At 42.4% G+C, this 14,067-nt stretch overlaps 3 protein-coding genes across 5 annotated transcripts in view; 1 reads left to right on the forward strand and 2 right to left on the reverse strand.

Annotated features, from left to right (window-relative positions):
- Nucleotides 1–11,154, reverse strand: part of PEAK1 (pseudopodium enriched atypical kinase 1) — a 126,694-nt gene extending 115,540 nt beyond the window's left edge. Inside the window, exon 1 of the mRNA XM_074917711.1 lies at nucleotides 11,000–11,154. The gene's annotated coding sequence lies outside the window, so the exon portion shown is untranslated. The remainder of the gene's footprint in view (nucleotides 1–10,999) is intronic.
- TSPAN3 (tetraspanin 3) overlaps nucleotides 1–14,067 on the reverse strand; it is a 378,683-nt gene that overhangs the window by 160,440 nt on the left and 204,176 nt on the right. The window lies entirely within an intron of this gene.
- Nucleotides 11,423–14,067, forward strand: part of HMG20A (high mobility group 20A) — a 45,550-nt gene continuing 42,905 nt past the window's right edge. The window contains exons 1-2 of one of the 3 annotated variants that reach the window (XM_074917346.1): nucleotides 11,423–11,500; nucleotides 13,942–14,060. The gene's annotated coding sequence lies outside the window, so the exon portion shown is untranslated. Of the gene's footprint in view, nucleotides 11,501–11,599; nucleotides 11,737–13,941; nucleotides 14,061–14,067 lie in introns of those variants that run through there. The other 2 variants (XM_074917347.1, XM_074917345.1) reach the window with 2 other exon arrangements.

Here is a 14,067-nt window from a genome sequence, read left to right on the forward strand (position 1 = left end):
AGCAAAGTAAGACTATTAGAGTGCTCCGAGTCCTCTTTTAAACTTTGGAATAACTGACTTCAGCCAAGCTTTTAGTTCTCTTATTTGTTAAATCAGTGAATTACGGAGTTTTGGGTTTTGATTGGAGATGATTGAAAAAGCCATTTCACTGCTGCCTATCTGCTTCCAACAGCCAGCCAGCTGGGATGCTCATTAAATGTTTCCTCAACCAACACTTTAAATAAAACAAATTTAGAAAACCAAAGTCAGACCGAATTTCTGGAAAGAGATGGCAACTTTAGTCACACTCACCGGACAGTGAAATGCTGGGTTCATATGCTGCTATAAGTTTTTAAGTCACTGCTACCTTCTACAGTGCTACTCTGCAGATAAAAATGGACTCTTCCTGAAATATGAATATATCTAGAGATTTAATACTACTTCCTAAAACAGCATTAATAGCTGTTTCAACACAAATATGTCTGTAAGATATACATATACATGTCCAGACAAATTTGAGCTCACAGTTGTGTGAAAATAATAAAAAGTCTCCTTTTTGAATTAAAGTTTGCAGAACATATTTCTTCCCAATAACATTAAAAAGTTGCTTTTGAGATATAAATCTTTTCCTAACCCATGGATTTCAGAGGAATAGAGTGTAGAATGAACATGTCTGTCCAAACTCTTCATGGCCAAAGATATTTACAGTCAGACAGTCCTCTTCAACTATCAACAGAAATTATACACCTTAACTTTCACAAATACTAAAATGGATCTGTTAATAACACTTTTCTAGAAAAATAGAACTATATGAATACATGCAAGATATGAATTAGTGGAGTCGGTGCATGAAAGTGCCCAAACTGACTAGTTTGCAGAGCCAAACAGCAAAAGCAGCCACAGCTCCTAAAATCATTTCTTCACTTCAAAGACTTTTTTTCCCCTCAGAAGGCATATTCTCTTTTCTAAGTCATCACCTTTTTGCCAGATTCCAAAGTAGGCCCTTCTGTGCTGTTTGCTTTGTCCACTAGCCTCTAACTATGAAGAAAAAAGAAGAAATAAAAGCAGAGAAAATGAGTAATTTGAACAAAAGTTCCTAAAACTAACAGCTTACACAGTTTGTGCCAATATTTTCTCAGGAAGTTATAATTTTATACAGAGTAAATTGCAATGATTTTGAATTCTAAAAGTACTAAAGTAAATATTTTCTACTCAAAAGACTACACATTTAAGCCTCCCATATGAACTGTGCGGGACTACAGGTCTTAAGGAGCTAGAAGACAGAAAAATCTCTCAGGTTTTACATGGCTACAAGCAGCAAATACTTCACTAAAATCAAAATAAAAACCTGAGGTCATGCTCAGAACTTTAAAAACATAAATGTTATGTAATAAAAAGCACAAATCTCAAGAGAGTTCTCATCTGAAAAATATGCAAAAAAAACTTTCAAAAAGACACATTTATTCCAACACATTTTAAAGAGGCAGAAGAGATTATGTTCCCTCTATTTTCACATTGTGTACAGCTTTTCCAGAAGGATTATATCCATATCCAGTGCAGGAACATTAGGGTTGCATCAATTAGCAAAGTAGCTTTTATAAAGATAGTTATCTTAATAATGAGAAGTCTTCACTTTTCTCTTTCATGGAAAAAGGCAGCAGATATATATTTCAATGGCTTTACTCCCTTATACTAAAGGCTAGGTTTCTAATTTTCCAGGTACCACTCAATTTCAAGAATTCTATCCCTTCTACTCTGAATATTTTCTGTTCTTAAATAACACTGTTATATATATCCAAGGATATGAAAACCGTGAGTTAATGTGATGTATAGCATGTGTTCCTTATCAGCCCCAGAAAGGCGCTTTGTGAAGATATGATTGTCCATTCTCCTTGTACTTTAAGTCCTCAGAATACAAATTCATCTAACTAATGAACAGAGTTTCTTTCTTGTGGTGTGACAGCTCTTCCTTCTAAACTAGATCATAAAACCACTGCCAAGAAAAAAAAAATCAAGCATGTTCAAGAAAAACTGTTAGACGTACAGACTGATGACTGCAAATGCACCTACGAGACAGCAAGCCCTGTCCTGATTAGTCCTAGAAGGATACAGGAGTTGTCCAGGCTTTTAACTGTCCACTGGAAGTAATTTTTCAGAACTTCTAAGCAGATTATGCAGGCAGGGCAGAGATTGTATTGTGGATCATCCAATGAACACACATTTATCTAATATGCACCTATCTTCCCTACAGAACAATTACCCCATAAACTTCTGGGAGAGCTCATGAAAGAACAGTGATGGAAAAGAAACCTTGAACCATGTGGCAAAATCATCTAAGTAGCTGGGATCTAGAGATTTAAAATACCCAAGTTACAGACATTTTGTAAACTGGCAGGAGAAAAACAAAAATTACAAGAAAACCTTTATTGCCTCATGTTCACTTAAAGGAAAGAAAGTTTTAAAATCATAATCAAAACTGTTTCAGTATCACTTGAAATACAAGTTTGAATGGACAAGCATCTCCTACAAGAGACAAATCCAAGTCTGCTGTAGAGAAACAGACCTTGATACGAGGCTGTGCTGATGTATGCTCCTCTGGAACGTATAAACTAAAAACATAACAATACTATGAGTTTTGGAAAAGCAGAGCATACATTTGTTTAGAAACTGATACTAGTTTTCAATTGTTTCACTTGTTCAATAATCTTTTTTATCCACAATTCAGCTATTTGCATCCAGCACAATCACTGCAACTATGAACCAACATTGGCTGCTGCTTCTTCCAATATATTGTCAACCTTTTTTTGGTGATTGTTATTTGATGGAAAAAGTACACCAACTCTTTCAGCCAGCACAATACAAAAAAAAAAAAAATCAGCGTGTTATCCACATAATACAATTTCAGGGACTACTGGCTGAACTTATAACACCCTCTCAGTAAGCAGTGCTTGCCACTGAAGACAACAGTATTCATTATATGGATTCATATTTCCTTCTGTGTTCTACACATTTCATTTTGTTTGGATGTTTAATAACTTATATATGAAGACACTCAAAATCAGCTTTCTGTGTAGGCAGACCATGACTTAATATGCAAAGAATTGCAGGTATTCAACTCTAGGGAAAAAAACCAATTATGTAACATTTGAAATCTTAAGAATCTAATTCCCACTTACATTTATATGCTGTTGCTTTGGTATTTCATCTGCTTACTGTTATTTCCCGTATGAATTATTAGTGTATGCATGAACCTTCCATCAAGTGCCCCAGCAGTTGCCTAGTAATGTTTTAGAAAATACTATTACACAGCCTTTTCCATAATCTCCTCTGTAGGGGGTTGAGCAGAACCCCCTGATAACCCGTGCTAGTTATCTTTTTCAACATGTTTCTATACAACGCTGTTTCTCAGCCTGCAAATTTGGCTTCAAAAGGTCTGTCCATTGCTATCTCCATTGTTCAGGAATAGCTCTGTTGATTTACACTGATAAACAAAGATAATGTACAACCATAAGCAATAAAGTCAATCTGCATAGGACAGAGTAGGAAAAAAGCCTGCAATGTTATCACTGTTATGCACTACAAATTAAAATTACAGCCTGTAAAAAAAAAAAAAAAAAGGGGGGGAGTTTGAGAACCAGGCTTTTTTTTTTTTTTTTTTTAAATGCACCACTTCTTACTATTTACAATATTATGCAATCTAGTATGATTTGCAATACTGTATTTCAATAATGTATTTACTGAATACCATGCTGATGCTGAGTGGCAATACCAATCAGAAAGGAACCTGATTCAGCTCCTCTCTTTGAAAGCAACCGCACAAACAAGCAAAACAATCAAACACTTCTCACATTCCAACAAGCAGAAAAACAGAGATAATTACACAGAACACAGGAGAACTCACCATGACTAAATCTCCAGTGCAGCTGAGGAATCTTAGTCTAACCGCTTTGCAATCTCACCTTAAACCTGCAAAGCTGTCGCAGGAGGTTTTTCATGGCAACTGTTACTAACAGTATCTATGAACTGCTAAAAACAGGTACTTTATATACCAGAGTGCAACATTCCTTCTGATGTACCACTTTCGGAACAACTCTCCTTAAAGAATCACCTTTGGAAGAGATTCGTTCCCACTCTAAGAAGATAACTGGGTTAACTTGTAAGGAACCATGACCCAGCACCCTGCCTGCCAACAGGTTCACAGAGCAAGATGACAATTACGATACTGCAGCCAGAACCAATAGGGATCACAGGGTAAATTAAATGTATGTTAAGCTCTGCTTGTGCTGACATTTTCTCTAACAGGGATACTGCCTTTGCTGTACAAGAAATACGAGGCAGAATTCATAGGCACAGGAGCACTTCAAGATTCAGCAAGCTTTGTCGTAACATGCCTTCTTTTTCTGCACTTCCCAAGCAATCTTTTCTAGCCAGAGATAGTGACTCTAAATATGAGGCTGCCTCGTTTTAAGGCCTGCCATAATACTTTCAAAATTTCGTTGTTACAATCAAAAGATACATTTACTGACAGTTTCATTAGCAGCAGAGCAGGTTTGAGACTTCCTTGCTAATAATCTGATATTCTATACCTTTAAACCACTTTAAAAAAAGACACAGTATGAAAAAACAGTTTTACAGATATAAGGCTCTGAAATACTCAACATTTATGCCCAAGATGTATATTTAACACCAAGTTCAGTGAGTTGTTCCATTGACTACAACAGACTGCAAATGGTTGCACGATCAAAGCATAACTGATGATACTGAAGGGTTTTCATGTGCCCCACATTCTCTACATCTTTACTATGAGCTATCTCCCTGCTTCTAAAAACTGAGAATGCCTACAGTTTACAATACAAAAGTCATTAAATAAACTGTCTTCTCCAAAGATCATTCCAAACAGTAGGAGTCACACTTCTTAACCATATAGTTACTGACTTAAAGTCTGAGACTATTGTACAACCTGTTTTTAAGCAGAACTACTCCATCTAGAAAGACAATTAGCAAGTCTTAAAGCAAATGAAAAACAATTACACAATGTAACTTACTCCTCCATGGAAAACTCCTATATTTATTCTCTTTGAGCTTGTATATATTTGCATTAAACGTCTAAGTTTATTAAAGCAATACTGATGTAATTCTGAGCCTTTACAGAGAGAATCAGTGATTTCAGTGGGGTTCCAAACACGCTTGGGGTTACTCTGCAGAACACTATTAGGCTAATACAAGATAGAAAGGCAGAACTTGCCTGAGGAAAACATGTGCTAAAAGACTAATAGTTGCCCAAGGACAGTTTCAGCTCAAGAGCTATAGGATTTTTAAGTGTCTCTATTACCTTCAGACATGCATGTTTCTGAATTTACTGGCCAATTTGGGGGGAGATGATATACTTTTAAAACTACTCTTCCTTCCTCTTGCTGCATTAAAATACCCACAGAAAGGACACCAACAAGTATAAAAGCAAAACAATGATACTCACTAAGAGGCTATTTGGCAGCTGAGACAACAGCAAGAGCATCTGTGATATGTACAGAAATTTATACTAAAAGGGAATATACATGAAGTCAATGCAGAAGGATATCTATATTTGTTCATGTTTATAACGTACATTTAAATGTCTTTTAAATGCTTATGAAGGTTTTCCTGACAGTAAGAGCCTCAGAGCTGGAAGACTGGATGTAAATATATACATGCAGAATTTACATCTTTTGTATTATATACTGTCTTCCTCTGCTGGTGAGCTTTGTAGAGAGGCCTGTATAAATACAGGCATGCATCCAAGAAAGAACACTTTAGGATTGGGATATGTAATGGTTTTACAAAAACATGTAAGGTCAAACTGTGAATGCATCACTAAATAGTTTCCTGTAGAATCCCTATCAAATAATATAATAATCCAAATGTGCTTAAACATCAATAAGGTTGCATTTGGCAAATCATGTGCTAGTAGCAATGTTTTCTGAAATAGCACTAACTTTATGAAGTCAGCAATCTTACTTTTTAGCACCACACTGAACTGGTGTCTCAGACAAGATGTTACTAAAACAACTATTGCTAGAAGCCTACAATGTTTAGCCTGGCATGATTTTTATCCATTTGTTTACTGTGATTTCAAAAACTTCGCTAAGAATGTCTCCTGCAGTCAACAGTGACTGCATTAAGGCTGTTGAGCATTTTTCAGCATTTATGTTTAAGTGCATGTAAGGTTTTTGTAACTGAAGTATTACTCTTAAGTACAATGTTGGATAAAGCCTACAGACTGAAGGATTTTTAAATGTCTTTCCCAGGCAATATTTATAATTTTTTGCACTTTAAAAGGATAAAATAATTTTTTCCTCACATTGAGCATTTCATTTTATGGGGAAATTAAACATCCTCTGCTCTAGAGGATAACAGCTAAGAAAGACTCCTAAGCAAGAAGAACCATGAATTCTGAAGGCATTCTGAGGTACTGACAACAAATTAATGCTGTTAAGTACTTTCTACACACTTTATTTATACATCTTTTAAACAGAAACATAGCTATTTGGTGATCAAAGTGCAGATGTTCAATAAACATCATTGTAATCTTTTGTGCTACTGCTACTATAATTCATACAAAAGCAGATCAGTTAATGCCAGGCCCATACACAGCAGTTACAGGTAGTGAGCCTAATAAGGGACTTACTATTTGGAGGATTTTTTCCACATACTCACACAAAAAGGAAACTATCCAGGGTGACAATTTTACCCCAAATCAATGAGTTAAAAAAAATAATAACAGATTGATTACAAAATACTTCTCCAAGCGGCACAGCTTAAAACTGATTTTGTACTCATCCTGCACAGCAGTATGTGATTACAAAGAGGAGCAAAATGGTGAACTAGGCTCCAGAGGGGTTCTGAAATTCTGTTGTTCTGGGTGTCATCTGAACAGATAGACACAAAAACATTTGTGGTAAAGCTGTTTCATAACTCAGTGGGTTAACATGGTAACTTCTGTAATAGCTGATGGGGTCCCATTAGAAAATCAATCTAAAGAAAGTGACCTTAGAGCTACACCCATTGCGTAGTTTTCCTCTATCCACATTTTCAACAGTCAGGCAATCTCAAATCAACTCAGTCCACTCAAGGAGATATGGGGAAAGAAATTGCTTTAGTGACTCAGCCACTTATCTATCTTAGGAAAAAGGAAGACTGAAAATTTCTCATATGGTTGATAATTTCTGCTTATGATTTAGAAAACCCAAAAGGAAACACAGAGCCTACAGTACTAAACCACAACTTATTGAAACTGCGGTTCAAATATTGGACAACTAATTAGAATTGTTACAAAGTAAACCCAAGTAATTTATCCTTGTCACCAACACTGCAGAAATACTAAAGCTCTCATATTCCTCTCAGTGTATACTGTGTACTCGTTCCACTTCACTCTACTTTACAACAGTGAAAGTCAACTAGCAAGTCTGATTCCAGTTTGCAGTCTGTATTTTTCCACTCTAAATTTAAAACTGTATGGTAATGGAAATTCTACATTATTGTGCTGATACATATGAAACAATGAAAGTATTTCAGCCTTAGGCCAATGTAAATCCCAGTGCAATGCTTAGTCCTTAAATAGTGGTCATGTGTGGGAGCAGAGAAGGGTGGCAGAACTGGTAATACTGATAAAAACTCTACAGACAAGGTCTCTATACCAGCTTATCACAGGCAACACAATCACAGAAAGCAGCACCATGCTCCATCAACCCTTTTGGGTATTAGCATGGAGAACCTGAAGCCCCTTTCCCTTGGTTGTGGACAGGGGCCATGCATCTCCTCCTCCAAAATCCACGTTACTTTATATACCTGTAGCATGGATTTTGCCTCACTGGTGATTTTTGGCTGCCACTGACAGCCAGTAAACACTACATATGGCTTGCAAATAACTTGCTATAATTTCTTTGAACTCTGCTCCAACTAATAAACCGAAACACATTGTACAGATTATGATTTTTGTATTCTAAGTAGGTTAAAAGCATCTGGAGTTATCACATATTAATAGCAGAAAGATAAAGTTTTATTTTCAGTTTCCCCATGTCAGGTGTTTTCTTTACGATCTCTTGTCATGTCACATGTACTCCACAAAGTTCACAGTGCTCTTCACAAGTGCAGCACTATCTCCTCATTATACCCACGGCACCTGCATCTCGCTGTTGTGCCCCCAGCCGCCTGTCAGCTATGACACGCCGACTACACGGGAGGGAGCAGCGCGGCCGCAGCACAGGAAGCAGGACCAGCGTGGAAGCTGGCAGGAGACAGAGCCCATCTCTGATCCGCACCTCGCAACCCCCAGTTTAGACCTTTGGGGCTCCCTTTTCGAGGGCTGGGGAACAAAGGGGTTAACAGCCATACGTACCAAAAAAAGAGAAAGGACTACTGTGTTAACACCACCTGAAATCCAATCTCATCAGAAAACAACTAGGAAAAGAAAAGCATAGCGAGGAGTAAAGGTGCAGATCCCTTCAGAAAAAAGGGGAAAGAAAACACGGGCAACTAGCAGGGATAGGAGGGTCTAATTCCTAATGCCCTAGAGGGGCAGCTCTAGGAAGAAGGGAAACCTAAAAGCAAAGACTAAACAGGAAAAGGAAAAGGGAAGTAGAGACATAGAAGTGTAAATTCAGGATCAAGGTACAGAAAACATGTTACAACTTGTTAACTTATAGTAAGCTTTGCACATACATATTTCACCTAGCACAATACAGAAGGTTCACAGTGATTACCAATGTCTGACCCTCACCAATAACTTACAATAGTTATCTTTATATTTTACTACCCTGTTTAGGCAGGAAAACATTTAAGAGCCATTTAGGCAAATAGCATCCCCCCTTTATTTTTCTTGAATGATTGATTCCAACCAATTCCCTTATTGGAAAAGTAAATAGAAAAGAATACATATTTTGGTAAATATGCTTGCAAGTAGATTTTCTAAAGAGCCGAAGAGTCAGAAACACAAATTACCTAAGAAGTTGTATTGGTATTTTGCCTCTCACTCTCTCTTTCACTGAAGCAACCATAAAACTTACCGATACATAGGGAATGCTGTTGTTTCAGAATAACTGTATATTTATTTACATGGATAATGCATGTTCTAAAGTAGAAAGAAATGCAAATGTTGTATCCATGAGTGAAGCTCACTCTCATCAGCTCCTTGTTTCCACGTGCGTGCAGCTGGGTGCAAGTGCCCGCTAGCAGAAAGGGGAGGCAGGAAAGCCTGCTGGCCCCTGGCTCTGCAGCTGGGACCTCCCGCCCAGGCTCAGGAATCACATCCTACTCTGCCACTGCGGTCCAGGTGAGGAAGAGGCATTCCAGCCAAACAGAACAAGCCAAGAAAGTAATTTAGGAAGTCTGTGAGTTATCTAAGTGAGATATCCTAACAATAAGGTAAATCCATCATGAAATGAATACATAAGATTAATCATGGAAAGTTACTCATGGAAAAATCGGTAATTCACTTCTTGCATACTTCTACATTTCAGAGAAAAAAATGAGGTTTTCCTGAAAATACACTGGAGCAGTAGCTCTGCCAGGAAGATGTTTCATCTGGTTAAATCATCTTAGCTACTTTACAGACAAAACCTTTTAAGCCAGTGTAAAACTAGATTAAGAGTTCTAACTAGTCAAGATGACCAAATAAAACATCCGCAAGTATTTCCTGCTCTGCTACCCCACTGGACTCAAACTGTGTAGATGAGGTTGTAAGTCAAACAGAAGTCACATAGAATTAAATGTATTTAATTTGTAACAAAGATAGCTGCTCGGCTGGCAATTTCATACAAGTTTATGCAAACTTTCTAACTATAGAACTTAATTGTTAGAATTCCATGAAATCTTGGCTCCTAAAACAACTGTGTGTTCTTTCCTTCCTGCCCATATATCTTGTGTGTTATTTTTGCCCCAAATATCTGAGAATGAAGTGCTTTAGCAGACACTGAACAGCCTTCAAGCCATGACGAGTAAGGGGAAAAACTTTGGATCCCCTTATGAAGTGATTAAAGAAGAATGAAAGCCAAGCTCTACAAAATAAAACAGCAAAGACCTAAAGTAAACAGAAATTATGTTTTCCGAGAAAGGACCCCTACTAAATTCGAGATCAGAGATCCACCAGGCAACGCTACCCCTCCTCCTCCTCCCTGTGCTCACCCAAGAGCAGCCTGGCCATTCCGCGTTAGATATCAGCTGCCTGATAAGTACCTAAACCACTGCAACATATTTATTACATCGTTTCGCTTGCTCTCCCAACGCAAATCCCAGCCTTTCCACTCTAGCCTCAACTTCACCCGCAATAAAACAGGCAGACCGACCCACCTAAAGCCCCAAAACAACCGTCAAGAGAAACACCGAAAGCCTGAAAGGAGGCTGGAATGTAGCTACACACCTACACGCTAACACGGAAAGGCTTTTATGTCAGGAATTCGCAGTAATAACAGAGTAATGACCGAGCCCCGACAGGGACAGCATCCACCTGGCACCTAGAGCGGCTTTATCATCGTGAAATTCCTAGAAGGTGCCCGCTGCGAAGCCGCGCAGCGCTCCCGAGCAGCCTCAGACACGATACATGCAGCGCAGGATCGCGCCGCAAAACTTCCAGCCGAGGTGCAGGCAGCGGGAATCACCCTGAGCCGCCACGGGGGCTGGCGGCGGCGAGCCGGGGGCCCAGCGCCGCGGCTGGGAGCGAGGGCGCCGCGGGGGCCCCGGGGCGGCTGCCAGCGCCAGCCGGACCCTCCGGGCGCAGCAAGGGGCAGCGCCGCCCGCTGGGGCCGGGCCAGGCCGGGGGGCGCCGGCGGGACCCTCCCAGGAGGAGCGGGCAGGCGGCGGCTGCGCCCGCCGCTCCCCCCGTGCCCCGCCGAAGCGCGCCGGGGGCCCTCCTCGCCCCCCCCGCCCGGGGCCTCGCTGAGGAAACACGAGCCGCCGGCGCGGGGCCGCCGCCACCCCCCAGCCTCCCCTCACGGCGAGAGGGGCCGCGCCTCCCCCCCCCCCCCCCGCCCCTGGACCGGCCCCTCACCTGGCAGGGGCTCCCCGGCCCCGCGGCGCCTCCCGCGGGCAGACGGCGAGGAGGAGGAGGAGACGGCAGCGGCCGCACCGAGGAGGCTCGGTCAGGGCCGGCCCCCGCAGCCGCCGGGCCCCGCAGAGCAACCGACTCCCGGGACGGGGCTGCGACCGCCGCGCCCGCGCGCAACAACTAACTCCGGGCGCCGCCGGCCCGGCCCGGCCCCGCCCCGCTCCCGCGCGCCGCCCTTCGCGCGCGCCCCAGCGGAGGGGCCACGCCCCCCTGCCCGCCCATCACGTGCAGCGCGGTCTCCCATTAGCCAGGGAGCGGCGCGGTGGGCGGGGCCGGAGCGCGCGGACTACAGCTCCCAGCGTGCCGCGCGCGCCGCTCGGCCCTTTAAAAATTTTTTTTTTCCGCCGTTCTTGTGAGCGCGCGGAGCGGCTGTGTGCTTCCGCCCGCGGAGAGAAAGTAGTCCCGGCCTGGTGCTTGAATTCCCGCGCCGGGCTGCTGGGCGAGGTGCGGGTGGTGACGGCGGGCGCTTGCCCGGCCCGGCCGGTGCTTCTCCTGCGGGGTTATCTCGGGGCAGGCGAGAGGGACGCCCGGAGGCGGGAGGCGGGGGCGGAGAGATCCGCGTGGGCTGGGGGAGCGGTAACGCGACCGTGCGCGTGAAGGAGGCGACGGCGGCTGCGCGGGCTGAGGGGAGCGGGCTCCGGCGGGAGACCCCCGGCCCTGCGGAGAGCCGCCTCCGGCAGGTCAGTAGGGAGGGCCGCGGCTGCGGGCCCCTCTCCTCTCCTTTCCTTGCCCGGGCCAGGGGGTCGCCCCTCTCCCGCCGCGGTGGGCAGTGGCGAGGCGGGGAGCGGCCCCCCAGCGGCCTGGGGCCGGCCTTCCCGGCGGCCAGGCCTGGCGGGCTTCGCTGCTGGTCTCCCGCCCGCCCCGCGCTTGCCGGCCGGCTGCCCGTTTGCTGTGGCCCGGTGGTGAGGGAGGCTGAGGGGAAGCGCCAGAGCTCGCCTTGGGTGAGGGGGAAGAGCTGGGTGAGGGTCTAGGCACTTGGCTTTCTGTGTTCTTCCTCATAACCCTTATCCCTTCCTTCGGTTTCTGCAAAGAGATAAGAGAGAATAGTATTTGATGACTCCTTAGTTCTGTTTATTTATTGTTTCAGTATATCCACTTAAGGTCGAGGAGGTCATTTATCACTAGTAAGAAGTTTTCACATTCAGTTGTCTCTTCCTCAGGAACTTTAGTTTCTTATCGTTAAGGTTGCTAAAAAAGCCCCAGCCCTAGAATTGAAAACACTGGAGCCACGTGCCTTGTGAGGCGCCATTCATTCAGGTCCCCTGAAATACCAGCACTAGAGTTAAACCGGCCTGGCCCTCGCTTCCTGGAGCGAAGTAAAGCTGTTTAGTATTGTCACGGTGTTGGACCCTTTGAAGGGAGTTAGGGGCTCCTAGATGTGCAGCTGCCTGTTGGAGATATTCTAAAGCAGGAACCCCAAAACCATCTTGTGAGTGAGATTGGTGTAACGTTGTGAATTTAGTGGCATCTAGGAAAATTGAGGGAAAGCAAGACAAATGTAAATGCTCTTTTTTACTCACTAGAAAAAAGGAAAATCCTGTTCACAGAGAAAGAGAGCTTCTGCTTTCTAGAAAAGTGACCTCCCTTTTTTTTTGGTTGTGTGTGCCTATCAGTACAAAACCCTTTTTACCATGCACCCCAATATATGCATATTTATTGATTTATCAACGATGTACAGGTACTACTGTACTGATATATTATAAACCATACTCAAAAATGGAAATTAGGATAAGATAAAGATGAAATAAACACTTCAAAAATATTATTTATATGACAAAAAATGTTTTCTTCCCACACCTCAGTGGATTGTCTTGCATGTGTAACCTGCTTTAGAGACCACTGTTCTAGGACTTTTAAGTTTCAGAATTTGGTTAGGACTGTTCTAAGCAAATAGAAGCTGAGTCATGTCAGTGCTAATGCCACTGTAGGGGAAACTTTCTCACTGCTTTACAGTTAATGCCTTTTTCAGCAGGTAAAGTCTCGTTAGATGTTTGAAAACATAATTCTTTTCTGTGCAAAGTGAGTTGTGTAGGTGGACTAAGCTTGGCTAAGGCCACATAGTGACAGATCTGGGCACAATAATTTGGAGGAACTATGCTCTAGCACGTTTATGTCTGTTATTCTGAAGTGATTATTCTTAAAACATAATCAGCTGTTGAAAACGAAGAATTTCTTTTCATGACCTGTTGGTGTTTTTTTAAAGCCAGGCCACATGTGTAGGGCACTACCTATCTGGTATTTGAAGATATTAGAGAAATGCTGGTTTGGTTCTTTTTTTTTTTTTTTTTCCCTCACACACTTAATGTTATATGCTTGTTAGAAGGGATGAGATATTCAGCATTTCTAGAACTATACCAGTCACTGGCGAATACTGTAACTTTAGAGTCACTTTAGAGGAAATTGAGGGAAAGTGATTACATTTTTTTCTGTTCTTAGAAACCTGGCATGTCTCGATACAGAAGTTGGATTACTAATTCTAAGGAGATCAAGGCTTAGAAATGGTGGCAAAAGCAGAGTATTCTGATGAGTCTTAGAATTCTCAAGTTAGCTTTTGTATAGGATACTAGAAGTTTTCATAATAGAAGAAGTGTAGATTGTGTGATCTGACCTCCCTGTCTTCATTGCAAATTGAATATTTTTTTCCTTTGGTTGTTCATGATGTGGTACACAGAGGGTAACATGACAGATTCACCATTTGTGGCTCGGCGAAGGGAGAAAAGAATCATGTTTCTTACAGTGATGTTTCTTTAGCACCTGAGAATAGGGTTCAACTCTTCTGTGTGTACCTGACTGTTAGGAGATGACTGTAACAAATTCTAGTACTTTGAAATAAAGCAACCAAGAGGGGAGAGATTCTTACTGTCTCCCATCTTCTGTTCTTGCAGGACATCTTCCCTCAACAAGTCCAGGCTTTCTGCGTGTGACGGTCAGAGACTGTGCAGAGAACTGAGTAGACGTGCTGATTTCCCTGCTGCTCCTAGACTTCTGAATGAAAGCAGTGCATGTGAGCT

This window comes from Athene noctua, chromosome 13 (assembly GCF_965140245.1).
Source record: "Athene noctua chromosome 13, bAthNoc1.hap1.1, whole genome shotgun sequence".
Taxonomy (NCBI): Eukaryota; Metazoa; Chordata; class Aves; order Strigiformes; family Strigidae; genus Athene; species Athene noctua.